The sequence below is a fragment of the Nycticebus coucang genome, chromosome 20 (genome assembly GCF_027406575.1).
Source record: "Nycticebus coucang isolate mNycCou1 chromosome 20, mNycCou1.pri, whole genome shotgun sequence".
NCBI lineage: Eukaryota > Metazoa > Chordata > Mammalia > Primates > Lorisidae > Nycticebus > Nycticebus coucang.
Genome location: NC_069799.1, coordinates 54,201,711 through 54,219,468, shown reverse-complemented (window position 1 = coordinate 54,219,468; position 17,758 = coordinate 54,201,711). Strand labels below are relative to the sequence as shown.

The 17,758-nt window shown below is 38.0% G+C and overlaps 1 protein-coding gene across 1 annotated transcript in view; it reads left to right on the top strand.

Moving 5' to 3' along the window:
* MALRD1 (MAM and LDL receptor class A domain containing 1) overlaps nt 1-17,758 on the top strand; it is a 513,794-nt gene that overhangs the window by 486,767 nt on the left and 9,269 nt on the right. The window lies entirely within an intron of this gene.

Sequence of the window (17,758 nt, the reverse complement as noted above, 5' to 3'; positions counted from 1 at the left end):
GAACTCTTCAGAGATCTCCACTCTGCAGTCATGTTAGTAAGCAGATGCCTATTTTGATATCATGAATGAAGCAAAGTTATTATAGAAATATGGTGTTCATTGGAAAAAAAAGAAAATTACACTTTTAATTCATTACCATTCAGACAATCTTACTCGTATATTATTTCTTTAATTATTTTTTACATGCCTAAAATAAGCCAGCCAACGTGAATATAAACATGAGCGATAAGCCATCTAGAGTGTAAGTAGTTGGGAATCTAGAGGAAGAAACAGACAAACAGACACATAAACCACTAAGTGAAATACTGGATGTGTGGGCAGCGCCTGTGGCTCAAAGGAGTAGGGTGCCGGCACCATGTACCAGAGGTGGCGGGTTCAAACCCAGCCCCGGCCAAAAAAAAAAAAAAAAAGAAAAAGAAATACTGCTTGTGTGCTAGAATACACATATGTGTTGGGAGAATTCTACACACAAACAGAAACAATAGGAGATAGAGAAAAAGAAAGAGAAGGAAGGAAAAAGAGAAGGGACTGATGTAAGGAATTGTCTCGTGAGATCGTGGGGGCTGAAACTTGAAATATATAAGGCAGGCTGGTGGACAGGAAAGCTGAGTATGTTGAGTAAACCAGCAAGCTGGAAACCGAGGCAGAGTTTTTCTATATTACAGTCTTGAGGTAGAATTCCTATTTTGTAGGAAAATTTCAGTCTGCACTTGAGACTCACCCACATTTTAGGGAGCAACCTGCTTTACTAAAAGGCAACTGATCGTAAATGTTAATTACATCTCAAAATACCTTCACAGCAATATCTAGGCTAATGGTTGGCCAAACAGCTGGGCACCATCACCTAGCAAGGATGACACATAAAGTTAATTATCACTCAGCACAGTGACCTCAACACACCTTCTACAGCACTTAGTACATAGTGCCATGACTTACAATTTCCATACCCATCAGCCCTTTCTTTACATCCCCATTATCTAGCATTGCATTTATAATTTGAGCCCAACATATGATTGTTGCAGATTATCTATACTTTACTGAGGATTATCTATACTTTTCAGAATCACTGAAAACATTGCTTACATCCATCAGTTACATTCAAATAAAGAAGTTACATGCCAGACTTCAAAACAAAATCATTTTGCATGAAATCATTGAAGCCCTAAAGTCCGTCAGAAGGCTTGGCTGAGAGATGGCTCGGTGAAAAATAACAGTGGATCACTTTGAAAATTAAAAATTTTCAATTGAAACATTTGCCAAAGCCTTGAGATACCCAGAATTGAATGTAAGCAGGAAATCGTTACTCTCTCCAAGTAAACCTGTAAAATCTGTAGCATAAGAGGCCCTTCTGTGCCTCGAAAGAATTTTTTTTATTAAATTTTTAAAACATAAGATGGAGGAGTGTATCCTCAAACAATACTAAGCAAAGGAACGGCCTCTTACAGTTGTTGTTAGAGATTTGATTTCCTGGATTTTATTATATAATCCATGACCCGTATGTTAGCTACACACCACCTGATGTGTTAGTGAGGATACTTTAATTACAGGAGAAAGCAACTCAAATGGGCTTGATTAAAATAATGTATTTATTATAAAGACACAGGCTGTCTCTTGGAGTTCAAAGGTCAGAATGATTGAGTCTGGCCTCAGGAAGACTTGACTTGACCCGGTGAAATTCTTCATACATGTATACTTTTCATATTGGCTTCATTTTTGTTGATCTATTTGTGATTCTATCTCTGCAGATAAATGTTCTCTATTCCCTGTCCATGTAACAAAATGATGTTGCCTAGTGGATGAACATATATGGAGCAGGATCCATAGTACACACATTGCTTTAGGGCAGCAGTTCTCAACCTGTGGGTCGTAACCCACAGGAACTGTATTGAAGGGCCATGGCATTAGGAAGGTTGAGAACCACTGCTTTAGAGAGTTCATACCAAAGCACTGTGGTGCTGAGAATAGGCAGAAAAGTAGGTCATTGTGAAAGGTCTCTGGAAGGTACAACTACACCCATCCTTGTTCAACATACTCTAGATTCTTCTTCAAGGCACTTTAGAAGAAGCAACAAATATGGCAGCCTAGAAGAGTTTGTTTATAGTAAGAGAAAGTGGATTTGACTATCAGTGAGCCATTTATTCTTACATTAACTGCAGCTAGATTATACTCATTGCTCTAATATTTTAGACAGTTGTCATCTTTGCCTGGGGCGAGGGGGGGATTGCAACAAATGTTACTACCCTGCATTGGAGAACATACTCTTGAAGCATTATGCTAATTCAGTAAATAAACTCATAAAAGTAAGAAACATATTTTATTTAGTTACCATGAGAAATAAGATATTTTCATATGAAAAATTATTTGAAAAGTTGAGATCTGTGAATTTTCTAAATTAATTTCACAGAATTGTAAGTCAGCTTAGGCTCCTACAGTGAGATACCATGGACCAGGTGGTGGAAACAACAGACATGTCTGCCTTATGGTTCTAGAGGCTGAGAAGTCCAAGATTAAGGTGCCAGCATACTGAGTTCCTAGTGAGGTCCCTCTTTCTGGCTTGCAAATGGCTACTGTATCACCATGTTCTCCCTCTTGGCAAAAAAAGGAAGGTCTAGTGTTCCTTCCTTGCTTTATAAGGGCACTAATTCTGTCATGAAGGACTCCACCCTCATGGCTTCCTGGGAGCCTAATGAATTCCAAAGGCCTCACCTAATACCATCACTTCAACATGCAAATCGTTGTATGGAGGGGGGACCACAAATATTCTGTTCATCACAGTGAGTGCAACAGTAGATTATTAAGAAATTAAAAGATGTGAATGTGATCTTGAGCAAGTCTCATAATTCTACTTTTACAAATATTTATTAAGAGTCTTCTCAATAAAATCACCAGTTATGGTGGATCATGCCTATAATCCTAGCATTCTGGGAGGCCGAGGCGGGTAGATTGCTGGAGCTCAGGAGTTTGAGACCAGCCTAAGCAACAGTGAGACCTCATCTCTAAAAATAGCCAGGCATTGTGGTGAGCACCTGTATTCCCAGCTACTCAGGAGGCTGAGGCAAGAGAATCGTTTGAGCCCAAGAGTTTGAGGTTGCTGTGAGTTAGGATGTTACAGCACTCTACCCAGGGTGACAAAGTGAGACTCTTGTCTCCAAAAAAAAAAGTTTCCTTTGCACTGGTCTTGAGAAGATACAAAGATATATCAAACAATACCCCCGTTTTCTGATTCATACCCAATTATAGCGTATGTTTGACTCTGATGAATGTAACCATAGAAATGTAAACCTTGGAGCAAGAGTAAGACCCTATCTCTACTAAAATAGAAAAACTAGCTAGGCATCGTGATGGGTGCCTATAGTCTCAGCTACTCAGGAGGCTGAGGATCACTTGAGCCTAAGAGTCTGAGGTTACTGGGAGCTATGTTGATGCTATGGCACTCTACCTAGGGTAGAAACTATGTCTCAGGAAACAAAAACAAAAGTAAACAAAATTACCATGGGGCATAAAAGAGAAGAAATAATCAATAGAGTGATGGTTGTTTATATTTCTTGTAAGAAAAGAAAGGTGATTAGGGTCCCAAATCCTCAACTAGCTGCTTATATCCTGATGGTACAGATCATTGCTGGAGTTTCTTTAGCTCCCAAATGAAGTACCTATTTCTATAATATTATATTCATTTACCAGACCATTTTTCACTGCAAACACTTAGTATAATAATGTGGATCTTTGAAGGCAGAAGGTTAGCTGCTATTCAAGTTTGACATCCCTAGATTGGCCTAAACTAGGTCTGGCAATGAATATTTATCCTCAGCAAAGAAACAAAATTTTGCTTACTTTATGCCTCGAGGCACACAGCTGTTTTTGCAGCTAGTGACACTAGTGAGGCTTCCCTGGTCCCAGAAATAAATACTTGGCCTTAGCAAGCTGGAATTCCACTGGCATAGCAACCAAGGCCCCTCATAATGCTTACAAAGACTTTGCACTCTCCACATGTCCACGTGTGCCTTCTCCCACAAGAGATACAGCTGTTTTCACAGTGTGAGGTCTATAAGCCTAAACCCCAAATCCCAGTCCCCTGTGCATACATTGGCTATGCTCTGACACTCCTGCTAAATGTTAACTTTGAGCAAGTGAAATAAAATTAAGAACAAGCTTTTGAAATCTTAGCCTTAAAAACAAGGTTAAGGTCATGGATGTGATTTCTCTGGCTCCCCTCCTCCTCCTCTTCCTCTTTTAAAAAAAATATGTCTTTTCTGTTTTAAAGAGAAGCTTACACAGCCTACTCCCTGATTTTTCTCTTAATTTTTTTCCATCCTTATTTTCTTGTTCTGCAAAGGTGGTGGGGGGAACACAGAGAGGTCTCAAAGGAAAAGGGACATTTTTTCCAAGCCCATTATGTTTTTTACTTCTCTCATAAAACATTCTACTCCCTACCCCTTTCCTGGAGATTTCATGAAGTTAGAGTTCCTTCTTTGGAGTGAAATGAGAGGTACTCAGGGCCAGCCTTGATATATGACATGAAAGTGATGCATCTGAGGAGCCAGTGATCCAGGTGGACACATGAAGAGGGCTAGAAAGAGGAAATAGCATCTGAAAGGAGATCTGAAGGATGAAGAAGACTGGAGGACACGAGTCAAGGGAGTTCAGGAGAATAAAAGGAAAGGTAGAAACTTACAGCTTCAACAGTGGTCCACATAGCTGTGGTGTGTGTATGGAAAGAGAAACAAGTCATTTCCACTGAGAACAGTATGTTGTGGACAGGTTGTTAAGGGCTTCAAATGTTAGCTGAAGAAATTTCAGTATATTTTAGAAGAGGAGGAGGAGAGAAAGGAGAATAGGAAGAGGAAGAAGAGGAGGAGAAGGAAGGAGAGGAAGAGGAAGAGGAAGAAGAGGAAGAGGAGGAAGAGGAAGGGGGAAAGAGGAGAGGAAGAGGAGGAGGAAGGAGACGAAAAGAAGAGGAGGAGGAGGAAGGAGAAGAGGAAGAAAATGAGAAAGAAGGAAGAGGAAGGGGAAAAGGGAGGAGAGGAAGAAGAAGAGGAGCAGGAAGGAGAGGAAGAGGAAGGAGAAGGAGGAAGAAGAGGAAGAGGAAGAAAATGAGAAAGAGGAAGGTGAGGAAGAGGAAGGGGGAAAGGAGGAGAGGAAGGAGAAGAGAAGGAGGAGGGTTAAGGAGGAAGAAAAGGAGAAGAGGAGAAGGAAGAAGAGGAAGAAAATGAGAAAGAGGAAGAGGAAGGGGAAAGGGAGGAGAGGAAGAAGAAGAGGAGGAGGAAGAAGAGGAAGAGGAAGAAAATGAGAAAGAGGAAGGTGAGGAAGAGGAAGGGGGAAAGGAGGAGAGGAAGGAGAAGAGAAGGAGGAGGGTGAACGAGGAAGAAAAGGAGAAGAGGAGAAGGAAGAAGAGGAAGAAAATGAGAAAGAGGAAGAGGAAGGGGAAAGGGAGGAGAGGAAGAAGAAGAGGAGGAAGAAGAGGAAGAGGAAGAAAATGAGAAAGAGGAAGGTGAGGAAGAGGAAGGGTGAAAGGAGGAGAGGAAGGAGAAGAGGAGCAGGAAGGAGAGGAAGAGGAAGGAGAAGGAAGAAGAAGAGGAAGAGGAAGAAAATGAGAAAGAGGAAGGTGAGGAAGAGGAAGGGGGAAAGGAGGAGAAGAAGGAGAAGAGGAGCAGGAAGGAGAGGAAGAAAATGAGAGAGGAAGAGGAAGGGGAAAGGGAGGAGAGGAAGAAGAAGAGGAGGAGGAAGAAGAGGAAGAGGAAGAAAATGAGAAAGAGGAAGGCGAGGAAGAGGAAGGGGGAAAGGAGGAGAGGAAGAGGAGGTGGAAGGAGAGGAAGAGGAAGGAGAAGAGGAGGAGGAAGAAGAGGAGGAAATAAAAGGAGAAGGAGGATAAGGAAGAAGCGAGGAGGAAAAGGAGAACGAATAAAGGATAAGTGTCTTCTGTGTGTTGTCCTGGACCGTCCTCTGCCCATTCTCCATCAAACAGGATGTGGGAGGATAGTGGTTGGATCTAGAAGATGAACTTTATGGATTTCATTAATGGGTCCCCTCATCATCTGACTTGACATTGTGTCTGGCCAAACTGGAGCACCTTGAGAGAGGAATGAGAGGGAAAACTGGGTATTCAGAACCCTGGCTACTCCTTTGCATCCCAATCCCAGCTTCTGCTTACAGGGATAGGTCCACAAGTAGTTCCTGCACCTACTACTGCTGCTGTCTGCTTTTAGAGGCCAAGGGAAAATTCCCATTTGACCTCTGAAATTTTACTGAAAAATCAACTGACAAAGGGCAGATGAATTGGAAGAAAGATACACAAATGTATTTAACATGTACACATGGGAGTGGGAGTCTTTAGAATTAAGATCCAGTGATACAGGGGAAGTTGACCATTCTTGAGCTTAGGTTCAATGAAGTATGGACAGCCACGTAGAAATATGATGTGACAAAAAGGGTATGATCTACTGCCCATAGACTTAGTGGGGACGTTCAGCAAGGCCTGTCTGAATAGATTGTTCCTGGTTTCTCTGTGCTGCATCCTTCTTACCAGATATAGAGCAGGACCCTCTCTAGAATGAGGGTCCTATGACCTACAGTTGAACAACATAGGTCAGATAAATTTTTCATGGCCAGTTTTTTTTTTTTTAGATAGAGTCTCACTGTGTTGCCCTCAGTAGAGCGCCTGGGCTCAAGTGATCCTCTTCTCTCAGCCTCCAGAGTTGCTGGGACTACAGGTGCCTGCCACAAGCCTGGCTAGTTTTTAGAGATGGGGGTCTCACTTTTGGCTCAGGCTGGTCTCAAACTCCTGACCTCCAGCAACCTACGTGTCTGGACCTCTCAGTGTCAGGATTACAGGCGTGAGCCACCGCACCTGGCTATGCCCAATTTTTATACAGAAAGGTAGAAAAGAATTAGAGTAATATTTTTAGGTGTTATAGCTGGTGTTGGGGAAAGGGGGTTCTGGTTCTATGGCCCACCTTGGGGAAGCAGGATTCTAATTTCTAGGGCTAACCCTAGAGAGTGCTGTGAAAGACAGGAGGGCAAGAGACAGTCAGAGGAAAACTTTTGCTTCTGAGGCTGCGTCCCAGGATTTCATTCCAGGGTCTTATTTTCTGAGCCCTGTCATCCTACTTCCCATAGCCCCTTTTCTTGCTTCTTCCCCCTTCCTGATGGTCTCGGCCCCCTACACCATACACCCTTGCAGTTTGTCCGTTTCTAGCCCTACCTTTGCATCTATCATTCCTCCAACTTTCCACTGGGCCTTGCCTGGTACAAACCAGGGAAGTATTTTAAGTAGAAGAATGACAAGATGGTGCCTGATATTCAGGAAAGAATGCAGAGCATGAGGGTAGATTAGAAGAGATCTAGAAGGAGATTTGCAGTCTCAAGGACATAAGCCTATTGAGGAAGCTTAAGTGAGAGATGATAAGAACTTGAACTTGAGCAGTGGTGATCAACTTAACATAGGAAGTAAGAAAAGAAGCAAGTGTCTAAGGTGATTTCTGGGTGTTACATTCAGGTGACAGCATGGTTAATAATGCCATTCACTGTGCTCCAGAAACTCAGGGAGAAACCTATTGGGGCAATAGAAAGTAAATTATTTTTATAGTCTACATTTTCTTATGTGTAAAGTGAGGAAGTTAGACCACATCAATTTTCCCCAAAGTTCCATTATTTATAGCCCACCCCCATAATTTAGGGCATGACTACATATATATTTTAAATTTTTTAATTGGATTTTTTGTGTGTGATTAACCATCATCTAAGAAAAATCATTTACAAAACCATGGACTTGAGGTGCCATTTATAATTTTTTTTGTTTTACCTTAAATATGAAATATAACTATAAAATTATAATCTTTGTGCTGCCTAAGTCAACCTTTCATACAAGCAGCTTACTGCAAAATGGGAAATAATAAATTATTTTAAAGTTCTTCCCCGGCTGTGAAATTTCATGATTTAAGTGAAATATTGAGCTTAGTTCTTTTGGGACATAAGTATTCTTTAGTTGTAACATAACTCTGAGTTATGTCTTTCAGCTATTAGGATGACTTTAATTTGTCTGAGTAGTGCCCTACTTTTATCTTTGCATTACAATTCTCTGAAAGAGTTGATGCTCGTTTTATAAAAATAAAATGGTACCTAATGTACAATTTTAGAAGAGACACTTGGGACATCTATCCATGTGTATGGCGGTCTTGACCACACAACTGACCGATGGTTACCTACAACAGTGTCTGGAACTCTGTTGTAATTCTATTTACTTATAAATTTCTGGGAAGTGGGGACAGCATGGTCTGTCTTGCAACATGCCTAACACATGGTGGGCATTTTATAAATAACATGGAGGGAAGATACAAGATCAGATGGCTGAGCCCTGCAGATTTGCAGACATCGAAGTCTGGAGTTCAGGTTCTTTGGACTGAATATGTTTAAGATATAGAATGATTGGTACCAACACCTTCTTCCAGACTAATAGTGAACAAAGAGGACTAATGACCTGAAGGGGGACAAATCAATTATCCAGAATTTCTGGACTTACTTCCTTTGCCATAAAAATAAAACATAGGGCCATGCCTGTGGCCAGGAGTAGGATGCCAGCCCCATATGCCGGAGGTGGCAGGTTCGAACCCAGCCCTGGCCAAAAACTGCCAAAATAAATAAATAAATAAATAAAATAAAAATAAAAAGGAAAGACTTTCATAAAGGCTAAATTCAAAACTGGTGTCCTTTGTCATTCTTCCCACCCCTGGGAACGAGTAATTACTTTTCTCCCTGAGATGCCAAAGCACTTAGTTTTCAGGCTTGTTTTCATCCATCACATTGCCTTCCGGGTTGATGTCTCCTAAAACAGAATGTGAGCATCTTGGTGGCGGGATCTTTGTTTGTTCCTATGTCTCAACCTGTCTGTAATAGTATGTTAGAGTCCAGGTAAGCATTTAACTTTATTTTATTTATTTATTTTTTAAAGGTAGGATCTTGCTCAGTCACCCAGAATAGGATGCAGTGACATGCTCATAGCTCACTGCAATCTCAAACTCCTGGGCTCAAGCAATCCTCCTGTCTCAGTCTCCCAAGTAGCTGGGAGTACAGGTGTGTACCACCACGTCTGGCCAATTTTTTTATGTTTCTCGAGATGGGATCTCACTGTGTTGTCCAGGCAGTCTCAAACTTCTGGCTTTAAGAGATTCTCCTGCCTTGACCTCCCAAAATGCTGGGATTACAGGTCTGAGCATCATGCCTGGCTCCAAATAAACATTATCTATTCTAAGAGCAATATTTTAATTGGCTTTTCTGCTCCAGAATTTATTTATACAAGACTCTCTGCAGTTGAGTCTAAAAGTTGGGAAATCACCGTTGGGTATTCCTGCGGAGTTTTCTTCAAACTTAATGATCTTTCCATTCTATGATCTGAAAGAAAATCAGATCAAATCTGACACTCAAATCTGAGTGTCAAAAATGTGGGCATTTCAGGGAAGCAGGAAATTGAATTTTATTAAATGAATGACTATGCTTATTCTGTCCATTTTGGTCCTCTCTCTGTATTATTTAATTTAAAAGTTCATAAGTGTGACAGATTCTGCCCTGAAGTTTCTGAAAAGCAAGGCCTGGCATTAGACAACCTAATTACCAGTCTTATTTAAAAAGATGTTGTTACTCTGGGTCTGTTTTTTGTAGATCACTGGGAAATGAGTACATGTAGAACCCTTACCAGGAAAGGGATGGTCACATTTACCAATGGAACAAAATCAGAAATGTTGCACGAATTTAAAAATGATTTCCTGTTTTAACTAAATATTTCAGACTCCTTGAATGAATTCCCTGATCGTTTAAGATGTTGACCATACAAAATCAGTTCATATGCAGTGTGTCAGCAACGTAAGTCTTGAATAACGCAAGCTTCACTGGTGTGTAGACACGTTTGTGTGTTGTTGTTGCTAAGTGTGCCAAGTTGTTTTAAATCTATTGTCATTGGACACAAACTCCAGTCTAAGAAATAAAATCTGGATAAATTATATGAAAAACACTTTACTGTTTAATGGCCCCATGTTGTAATTATTTATTCTGAGGACAGTCATTTCACCAATATAAAAGTTCCAATGGGCAGAGATAGTTCCTGGAGCAGGAATTGCAGTGTTTTTAGAATCTTCCCTCTGTTGACTGTAAATCTTCCACGGCAAGAAGATAGCACTTCTGTCCTTGACATTTCCCAGTTGCATTTTTTCCCTTGCATTCAAATAATAGGAGTAGCTAATGTGTTGTTAAGACAATCAGAGACACTTTTTGAAAGAGGTAGCCTGTGTATAAATGAAAAAAGGCAGGAAGATAGCAAAGATAACTGAGGTGTTATATTCTTAGTAAGTTATATAGTTTTACGTTGGCAGGTAGCAAATACATTCGGCACATTTGACTTAAGAATCAATAATGTTACTAAAGGGAACAGAATGAGGCGAGTGGAAAGCAGTTCTTAATTTTTCTTTAATAACTGCTTTTTTTTTTTTTATCTTCCTGATAGCCTCTTTTCTTTGCTTTCCAATCTTTTGTCACATTATTTCTCCTTAAAAGCATCCTTAGGGACACTCCTACAACTTCCACATCTGTTTACTCTGTGGAATTTCAAGTTCACTAATGAATCGAAGCCTTTCAAAGACCTGTTTATTTTATCTTTGAACTAAAAAGAAGAGACACACAAATCAGAAACTTTTAGCAATTCATTCATGTATTTGTTGGCAAACATTTATCCAGTACCTGTTATGTGCTAGTCACTGCATCAGGAATTAGGAAAATAAAAATAAATAATAGTTTACACTCTAGTGGAAGAGTAATACAGAAAATTAAATAATCTCAATACTGCAATAAACATATATCAAACACATACAGTCATTTCATAGAAATGTTGGTAAAAGAGAGGCAGACTTTGCTTTCGAAGTAAAAATAACATTGTAGAGAGGCAGAGAAAGGATTAGTGAATCCCAATCTGAACTCATGGATTGAAGTAAGACAAGTTGAAGAGCATCTCAAAAAAACAGAACAACATTCAGAAATCTGTATAAAATGCTAATTGTGTCCATGTGTGCCTATAATTTCTGGTTTTTAAGTAGGTTGTTTTAAAATAACTGTAAGAAAATGCAATTTATTGCTTCTTTCAATTTTTCTATTAAGTCTTGTAAGCTGAAATTATTCATAGATTCAGAAGAGTTTTAACTAAATGCATTAATAAATCCAAAATTGGATGTACTTAAAAGAATGTGTAGATAGTCAAGAGTCATAATAAAAAAAGACCATTTTTCTAGATAGGTTCTCACAGAGCGTTGTTCAGTTTAAATTGTCTGAAAAGAGTTAGGACGAAGAAAGTTGCTGGGCGATTGCTAAAGGAAATCACAAAGACTGATAATTAACTTCAACATGGAATTAGTTTTCAGTCAAATAGATTATGTGTCTAAAAGAATTCAAAAAGGAAATTAGGGTGAGTTTTCACATGGGGCGATTTACATAGAAAAATATTTCATTCTAATCGAAGAAAGTTGCAAATTACCTGGTCCTTTCTAACTGTGGGGCTTAAGGTGACACATTCATAAGGAGAAAGAAAAAGAATATTTTCAGAAGATATTGCTAGGAAAATCTTAGTGAATGAAAAGTAAAAGTCCTTTAGGCTAATGTTTAATTACTCATATTTGGACACCACCTGTTAGTACAACAGAACCAATGAAACCATGTGTAGGGAAGGACCAGCTCTGTTTTTGTTTTCATTTCCAATCTATGATATACCAATGCTTTTGTAAATAATAATTCCAAAATTATTAGAAAAATGAAATAAAAAGACACAAAAAATGCTAGTCTTGAATCTATTATTCGTAGTGTCAACAGACATAAAATTACTCTATCAAACTTCTATGAATGTTTCTAAATGTTTACTCTCAATTTTCATATGTATTTCATCATGGAACAACAACCAGATAAGACCAAAACCATATATAAATCCCACTTTGAGCAACTCTGTAGTGTAGCATAAGATAAACAGTCAGGGCCCAAGTAATGTTTCCTACATAAATTAGAAAGTAAAGACTTCAGTTCTGTCCATAGGAAGTTAATCTTTAAATGGATAAGACATGAATGTAAATCAAAAAATACCACTAAGTTTATTTTTCTGCACAGATTCTTATATAGGCTGTCAACTTTAAATTGTCTAAGAAGATTTAGAAAGAAGCAAGTTGCTAGATGGCTGGAAAGGGCAGTCACAAAGATGGCAGTACAACACTCCACTTTCAAGTAAAGAGATTATATGTAACAATTCAATCAGGAAATTAGAGTAAGTTTTCATATATAGCCATTTAGTTGGAAAATATTTCATTCTAACTGAGAGAAAATTACTACAGATTCTGATGGTAAAGTGCACGATGCCCAGCAGAGAACAGGGACGTGGTCAGTTTGGAGCAAGCAAAGGTTTGGGTCCATGAAGAGGGCATTGAAGAAAAAAATGCAAGAATTAAGCTGCAGAATACACATTCTTCTGCCCAGCTTTGGAGGATTCTCAAGGATAGACCATATGTTAGGTCTCAGAACGAATCTTTAAAATTTCACAAAAACTGAAATCACATGAAGTATCTTCTTTGACCACAAGGCAATAAAACTAGAGATCAATCATAAGAACACTGGAAAATGTACAAACACATGGAAATTAAATAATATGCTCCTAAAAGACCATTTAAACTAATGAAAATGAAACAAACACAACATCTCAAAACCTGTGCAATACAGCAAATGCAGTGAAAAGAGGGCAGTTTATGGCAATATATGTCTGCATCAAAAAAGTAGAAAAGCTACAAATAAACATATCGATGGTGAACCTCAAAAAGCTAGAGTCACAAATGCAAACCAAACTGGAAATTAGTAGAAGAAAAAACTAATAATAAAGATCAGAACAGAAATAAATGAAATTGAAACAAAAAATTACAAAGATCAACAAAACAAAAAATTGGTATTAAGATAAAATAGACAAATATTTAGCCATTTTAAGAAGAGAGAAGACCTATATATATAAAATTAGAGATGAAAATGGAAACATTACAACTAATATCACAGAAATCCAAGATTGTTTACAGACTATTATGAGCAATTATAAGCCAAAAAAAGAAATGGAAAACCTAGAAGAAATGGACAAACTCCTAGACACATAAAACCTATCAAGTTGAAAAGGAAGAAATTCAGAACCTGAATAAACCAGTAACAAGGAACAAGATAGAAGCAGCTGGAAAAAAATCTCCCAACAAAGAAAAGCCTAGGACCCCAAAGCTTCACTTGCTAAATTCTACCGAGCATTCAGAAAACTAATAACAATACTACTTAATTCCAAAAAATCAAAGAGGAGGGAAAACTCCCAAACTCATTTTATGAGGCCTGTATCAACTTGATACCCAAAGCAAAGACAAAACAACAACAAAAAACTATAGGCTGATATCTCTGATGAACATACATGCAAAAACCCTCAAGAAGGCTGGACATGGTGGCTCATGCCTTAACCCTAGCACGCTGGGAGGCTGAAGTGGGAATATTGCTTGAGTTCAGAAGTTTCAAACCAGTCTGAGCAAGAGTGAAACTCTTATCTCTACTGAAAAAAAAAAAAATAGAAAAAAATTAGCCAAGCATTGTGGCAAGTAGTAGTTCCAGCTCCTTGGGAGGCTGAGTCAAGAGACGTGTGGCTGTCTCAAGTTCATGTATCATCATTAACCATTCTCTTATTGTTGGACATTGAGGTTACATCAAATTTTTTATTAGTATCAATAATTTTGATGGACCTCTTTCGATTTAAATGTTTTCATTCCCCTCTAATTAGTTCCTAAAGATTGGTTCCTAGTAATTTTACTAGGTCAAGAAATACTTTCAAAGTGTGCTATCAAATCCATCTCCTGAGGGACTCTCCTGCTCTGCATCTGGTTTGCGTTAGGTGGTTGGGAATTTGCTAACTCTGCACTGGAGAGGAAGAAGGAAGATTGCACTCCCCTTGGCAGCCTGGATTTTCCTGAAGGTTAAGTTACAGAAACCTGGGTCAGCTTTATTCCTGCTAATTGCATCCATATTCCTGGGCGTGCTCCTGTTAAAGTGCTCTGCCACAGCAAGAAGCCTTAACAGGGACGAGTTTTGTGGTCAACATATTTATTTTCTGCCTGAAAAGTGGGTGGAAAAAAAAATACAGCAGCTGCTGCATCATGTGAATGAGTTTAACAAAATTTGGTATCCCAAGTGTTTGGTTTTGTGACCCCAGATGATTAATCTTTTCCTTTCCCTTTTGTGGCATTTCTGGTTGTGTTTGCAAACCCAATTCTTTCTGAACTTTTTCACCCAAACATTTGGTTCAGTTTGTTCCATAAGGACTTGGGAGATGAGAATGTGAGCTCATAGGCGTTTTCCCCTAATTTATTCTTGCTTTTCAAATTGGTTTCTTACTTTCTTTACTTACTTTACCCCAAGATTGTTCATTTTATTTGTTTAAAAAACAGCAAAACATGTCGTCTTGCCAGCAGCAGAGGTCATGATCTAGCTTACTATTTCCATTTTTTTCCTCATGATTTCTTTTTTGTTTGTTTGTTTTTTAGCAGGAAGTAGGAAAGTTGGTATTTCAAGAAAGCCAACTCAATGAGATAGACTGATTTCATACTCAATTTGCTCTTATAATACCTTATGGCATGCAATTTTATTCTACTTATAGATTCTTACAACAGATCTAATGTGTCACACTGTAATTATTCACTATAAATTATAAGCTTGGCATTGACTTTTTAATGATAAGCATGAACATAATGAAAATGTGCCCCAGATCAAATTCTCTAAGGCACAGTTGAGTTTCAAGGTCTCCATTAAATCTTCCCCTCCCTCCTTGCCAACACCTTCCCCTGGATAGCGTTTACTGATGCACACTTCACCATACTTTCAATCTGACATTTTGAAAGATAATTAAAATAACCTGGTGAAACCCATTGCTGTTTTTCCTAAAATAACGTTGGGGGGACTATTACTTTCTTGCACTAAAGTAACAAGATCCGTGCAACAAATGTTTTATCTCTTGTGTAAGAAAAGATGTGCTTCTAAGCACCTGATTTATTTGTGTGTTTTTGAAAGTAGGTCCTGTGTGATTGATTGTCCTTGTTCAATTTGAATTCTGGAATCTTAAAATCAAAGGTGTAGCCTGCCATTAATAAATACACAGCCTCGATCAATACCCATTTTATATACTGTCCGTTTTGTTACTTCTGGCTCAGGTTGATTTTCCTGTTCTCAGCTTCTCTCCAACTTCCTACCTAATTATTATTTGTTTTAGCTTCTTGTATTGGGATTATTTCTTTAAATGCCATAAGTATGTCTTTATTATAAAAGAGATAAAATAGTGTCTGAATTTTAAAATTTGTGATTACTTTTGGGAAAAGCAGTCTATTCAGGGAGGCTTCGATTTGGACTGTAAATGATCAGAGACCAGGTTTAAAATAAAACTTGTCTAAGGTTTTGAGAAAAGAAAGATGATATATGTGAACTATTTAGCACTAACAGTGATGGGGAAAACACAGTACCTTTCCTTTTACTATCAATGTGACTTAACTGTGAACAAATAAACAAACCCAAACAAATCTATATCTCTAGGCTATAAAACCAGGGAGAAAAACACAGGAAGAAAAATGGAATATCCCCCATTAATTTTGAGGCTGAGATACAAGAGAAAAAATAAAAAAATTAGTGCTCTGATTAAAAAGCAAACAAACATTTCTTAAAAGATCTTGGCAGAGAGAAATTTGTTTAATGAACATTAAACATAAATATGAGTAAAAGTGGAAACCCAGAAATATTTTATTTTTACTAGGATTTTGTGTTATATTTTACTTTTACCTGAAATATTAATACATTTGGAAAGGCTTCATTATACCCCTTAAATCTTAAGACTGGAAACATTTGATAGAACCTAATTGAATAATTTAAAATGACAGAGGTGGCAATGGGGAAACTGGAATTAAGATTTACTTCCTTACCATTAATTAAGGTAAACAAAGTTTAATTTAATAGCCATGATTCCAGAATAAGTGAATTCTTTTTCCAGCTGTGAAGTGATGATATTTTATAATTCAGATGCATCAAAGTCACATGCACTTTTATGGTTAGAGAACATCTTCCCCCATACTAACAAATCAAATCTTCATAGCCTGAACATTCACTAGAGAAGACCCTGATTTCACACAAGAGTGTTTCCTGTCCCTCATTTTTCACAGGCACAAATGAGAAACACAAGACTTTGCTTTCAAAATATTGTGAAATAAGTGATAAGTACCAGATCGATTTTTTTTCCAGTTACATGGATTTTTCTGTTTTCATGGAATAGAATGATAAAAAGTCCACAACAAGTCTAGCCCAGTCTGCTTATCTTTAGGGAAGCCCCCCAACCTTCTTTTTTGGGCTACCACTTAACCAGGTGCAAAAAAAAAAAAAAAAAAAAATTAGAAGACAGAGGTCAAAGGTCAGTTCCTGGCCATTTAAAAGTCTTGGGCCAAGTACAAATAGGGAAAGTACAAATTCTATTAGAATAACAGTGAAAAATAAATTACGTTTCCTCTCCAAGGATTAATTAATATAGTCCTGGTGCTGTAGGAGGGAATAAAGAGATGAGTAGAGAGTGGTGAGTGAACTTCATTCCATCCCTAAACCTTCAGACGACAGGCAATTATTACGCTCTTCTTCCTATAAATACAAACATTCACTTGATTCTTGATGTATTCCTGGCACTGCACTAGTTCCTTATCACACACAGGATTATAGTGGGGGAAGAATTTCATTTGCCACATCTGTAAAAAAGACAAAGCCAAGGTAATTTGCAAGATTCTTTCTAGCTCTAAACTGATAAATCTATTTTAAAAAATTTTAAATTACTAAAGTGATCATTTTTACTCCTTTTTACACCTCCTCATTCTTTTTCCTAATCCCAACCTCCTTTCATTGATCTCAAACTTTGGGGTAATAAGAAAGAAGTAGGAAGTTTAAAAGAAGATAGTATAATAAATGATAAAAGGGTGAAGGAATAAAGAAGAAGGTAAAGGGCCCTCAACTCTTGGTGGGCATCTACCTGTGACTGGGACTTTGGAAACGTGTCATGTCATCTAAGAGATGGAAGCCAGCAGCTACCACCCTCTAAAGGAAAGTTCTGGTGGGAGCCATATACTGATCAGTGTTGTAAGTCCAGGACCTAGTGCAATGTTTAGGACATAATATATGCCCTAGAAATGTTGGATGAATCTTACTACTTACATATGAAAAGTGATAAATAACATAAACAACATTCTGTCATTTCACAATCTTAAGGAGTGAGTCACTACATGTCAGAGCATCCAATTCCCTTCAGGTACTTACCTCCTGACAATTATAGCTTGGATCTTAGGATATTGTTTGGTATCTTAGAAACAATATTTGGAAGTCATTGCATTAGTGGAAGCATAAGACCAAACTCCTTTGAACACACGTGAACAGCCAATATCTTTTGACAAATAGATTATAACACTCATCTCTTCACCACTTTAATAGCTGCATTATGATTATCCTAATATTGGAAAGTGCGATTCTCTGTGCTTTAGGGTGGACAGGTTTATACACTAAAGTTTTATAACACCCAATTCACCTATAGGTAACAGAAATTTTTATCTAGAGGACCCTTTCCAATATCACTCTCTTTTACTTCAAAATTTTGTACTAAAAGTTTTGAGCTCATTTTTCCTCTGAGCATTTTCTAACACCATTTTTAAATATAAATATA